Here is a 4,261-nt window from a genome sequence, read left to right as displayed (position 1 = left end):
ACCTAGAACAAGCAAATAGGTCAAAAGAGAGAAAAGAGAAAAATATTGTTCCACTGAGAAATGTGACGTGCAGGCACTCATATACATACACATTATACACACAATAATTCTTTAAACTTAAAAAGTAATCAGGTCATCAACATTTGTAGCCTGACTCTTAGTGACCTGTGACATAGTATGCACACGTCTTCAAATTAATTCCTAAGATAAGCACTCATATACAAGTTAAAATGTTCAACTTCAGTCTTAATGAAATGACATGAACTGCAGCAGTATGCCAGGTAAGGAGACTGATCTGAGAAAAATCAGTTGGCCAGGCCTTCCCCAGAAGACTTCTCCACAAGACCAATGCAAAGCTACTGCCTTTGTGAACATCACCTCCAGATCAGTCCAGCTTTCCATTCAAACACCCAATAGGTGGCTCCAAAATAAAATTGAGTTTCACTTTCATGAGGCAGAAATCCATTGTTCTAAATGGGATGCCAAGGCTTAGAGTTTTGAGAAAAGCTCCTTTTACATAATTGGGAGATTTGTCACACCTAAATCTGCCTATTCATTGGCACTTGGGATGACCTATGATGGATCTTGCACACTCCATGCCCTGACCTGGGGGAAGGACTCAAAATTTGTATAAATTTGAAATTCAGACCTTCTCATGGGCAGATGGTGCCATGTCTATTCATACCAGACTATGACACTCAAAAGAAATGATTCTATCAAAGTCTTGTTTGGTAAATGTACTGTAGTTACTTATGGAAGAATGGGTGAGGGGTTATTTACAGGACCATGGCTGACAGAATGACAGCTGTAACTTTGAAAAACCCCCTTACTATGTGTAATGCTTCACAAAAGCTCCATCTAGAAAGGTTCCTGAACAACTACTGGGGAACTTCAAGGCCAGAGAGTCAGCATCTTCAGTATTTGTTACAGTTAATCTTTATATGTATATATTATGTTGATGAGGGGCACTGTGAACTTTGTTTCAGGGGAATACTGAGCTTCCTAAGATCACCTCTGGTGACATCTAACACCAAGGAACAAAGGTGTAATAGGGTAAGGACTTGTTTGGCCAATCCTAAAAGCAATCCACTCATTCAATGTATGTATGTATGTATGCATGCATGCATGCATACATGCATGTATAATCTATCTATCTGTCTGTCTGTCTATCAATCATCTATCATCTATCTATCTATCGATCTATCTATCAGTCATCTATCTATGTAAAACTGATAAACTTACAGCCAAGGAAACACAAACATTACATTCAGAGGGCCCATCATTGAAATGGATACCAGGAAGTAGGTATTTATGTCCTTGCTGGGACCAAACATCTGACAAGAAACTTAAAAGGGTGACAAGACACTTAAAGGGGGGACAGATGAAGAATATATTCTGTCTTATGTAGTGAGAAGGGACACAGCACATCTGGGTGCGGAAGCATAGCTGTTTACACAGCTCAGCAATCAGAAAGCAGGCCATGAGAGGAACAGAGGAAGATCCATTATATTAGACCATTGGGATGACACTGTCTCTGGACCTCCTAAAGCAGGCACTCACCTCTCCTGCAGTTTTAGCTCTCTCTGACCATAAATAAACCCTTTCCTTACAGGTTCATCATCAGTGCTGTCACTGGGACAGAGTGTAAAGCCCATAAAGACTCCCAGGATAAGCACAGGACCAAACCAAATTTCAGCTTTTCAGGATCATGTCTTCCCATTAACTCAGGTGATGAGATCAATCTTAAATGTCACCTACAAGGAAAAAGACCATTCGAAGCTGTTTGGACCAGGTATTATCAAGTCAAGTCCAAATCTCTCTAACTACAATCAAGGTACAGGGTTCATTTCTATTGAGGGAGAGTGAGAAGGGACGTAGGCAGATAGGGAAAGTAAGAGCAGCTTTCTTAAGATGGCAACAGCTTGTTCCCAGAAGACATTGCAGTGGAGAGGGGAAGAAAAGAAGAGCTCACTGGGGGTGGACATCCAAGCAGGACCAATAAGGAAGAAGGGGAAGGGAGAAGCCACTGACTGTATAAGACCCTGGACCCAGTGCCTGGTCAGTAGGCTCCAAGCTCTGGGATCCCTTCCTTTCCAAAAGGGAGCCATTGCTTTCTTCAATAAAGCTTTCTGTAGCTTTTTTCATGTTTTGGTTTTCTGTCTCTCCCAGACAGTCAATCCTCTGCCTGTCTCATGAATTAACTTGCTTATTCCCTTGATGACCACCCCATCTGGTTACATCATGGATTCATCTGGCCTCCTACAAAAGTTCATGAGCACTAATCCTATGAGCCACTTGGAGAGCTCCATCTAGTCTCTAATGAGAATCAGGTGGAATCCACCCTCACAAACCTGCAGGCCCTAATGAATAGCCAAGACTCTCTCATCTTTTGGGGATCTATCATATAAATTTAAAATGTATACATTATTTTTTGTATGCCCCCCCCATGTCCTACAGAACACAGCAACCTACTTCAGAGAATTCATCCTGTCCCTGATACTTCAGGGAGACCTCAAATTATTCTTGGATTAAGGTTAAACCTTCCTAAAAGTTACAAAGCACATCTTTACTGCAGTGCCAAAGGCTGCCTGCCTGCTCTCAGGACAATGCTGACATCCTTGGACTCTGTTCTGGGTCTGGGCATCTTAACTGCCTCATTACTATTGTCACACTCCTTACCTGCCATATGAAAATCCCACTATTGGGTCACTTTTAGCCATCTGACACCCTGTTATTCCTGATCCTGCCTGAAACATAATCTTACAACCTTGCCCAAGAATCTATGATCTCTTCAGACACCACAATTGAACCCTCACGGAGGACTGTACATTTCACTGCTCTTACATCCTAATTGGACTAGTGATGTCTACACCTAGAGGTCTTCAAATATTTGTAAAGTTAACCAAGGGCTACATTCTCCACACTAAAAATCTGAAACAGAACCTGAAAGCTTGTATTAGCCCCCTGCAAAGTGGTTACTGTTTCTCTTTATTCCCAAATAACCCCTTTCATCTGCACGCTGCATGAAGTTCCTTCAGAATTTGTTGCAGAGCCTAACAGAGCAGTCAAGTGCTTGCTGCCAGTTGCAGCTTGGTCTGGAAGCCCTTGGCTGACGGCTGAGGAAAGGAGGGTAGGGACGGGGTGTGCTTGGGCTCAGCCATGGCTGAAGCTGTCAGTTCTGTCCTTAAGCAACGGGAACCTTGGGTTTGTTTTAATATTCATCTTCTCGGACTCTCATCGGCACTTCCTCCATCTTCCCTGCTTTCCATAAGCCCATGACCTTTTCTCCTCTGTCTGGTCTGTAAATCTACTCTGCATATTTTAGACTGGCTTATCACCCCAGCCGAGTCCCAATTTTGTCAGACTGTAACAGGAACTTGGCAGCTGTTCTTTGTGTACTTTCTTGACGCAACAGATCTTTTAAGAGGTCATAATACAGACATTTAACCAGCCCTGAAAGGGTATCAGACCCCAGTATTCTCTGCGGAGATTTGGTTGAGTAAAGTATCCTCTCTGAAGCCAGTTCTTGTCAAAATGTGGTTTTAAAGTTATGATTTGTTAATCCCAGCACTTCAGAGGCAGAGGCAAGAAGATTTCAAGTTTAAGTCCAGGCTGAGCTAGACCCTGAACAACACCAAAAACCCACTCAGGTCATCAATATGGCTCAGTGGGTAAAAGCACTTGCCTGGCAAGCCTGGAAAATTCAGTATAATCCACAAAACCCACATAAAGATGGAAGGAGAGAACTGAGTCTACAAAGTTGTCCTCAGTCTACACACAGGTATCATGGCAAATGTGAGCCCCTCTACACACAGGACATACAGAGATAGTATGTAATAGTAATAAATAAAATTTCTAAATTGCAAAAACGAGGAAAATGACATTTTGGTGTGATGAAGGCCATGGTGCGTGTGTAATGACACTCAACATTGACCTCTGGCATTGAAAACCACCTGGAGACCATTACACATACTTGCATTCAGATGAACACATACACAGGCACAAGCACAGAATCTCAATTCCCTCATCTCTGAGCATCTGCTTGTGCTGAACTCATTCCCTGGAAAGACCATGCCATTTTCTGAAGCCCTTCAAATTCCCTTCCACTCCAGCAAATGACAGAGTCCTAATAGACCATGAAGTGTTCAACCAGTGGTGAGAAAATAAAACAGCATTGGCTGCGAAACAATATGTACAGAGTTTGAACCTTCAGTGGTTTTGGTTCCCTTATTCCTTTCCTATCTCAACTCACTCCTTTTAA

The sequence above is a fragment of the Nannospalax galili genome, unplaced genomic scaffold, assembly GCF_000622305.1.
Source record: "Nannospalax galili isolate Female #2095 unplaced genomic scaffold, S.galili_v1.0 scaffold9861, whole genome shotgun sequence".
Classification (NCBI taxonomy): domain Eukaryota; kingdom Metazoa; phylum Chordata; class Mammalia; order Rodentia; family Spalacidae; genus Nannospalax; species Nannospalax galili.
The sequence above is the reverse complement of the archived record's forward strand: the minus strand, read 5'-3'. Positions refer to the sequence as shown.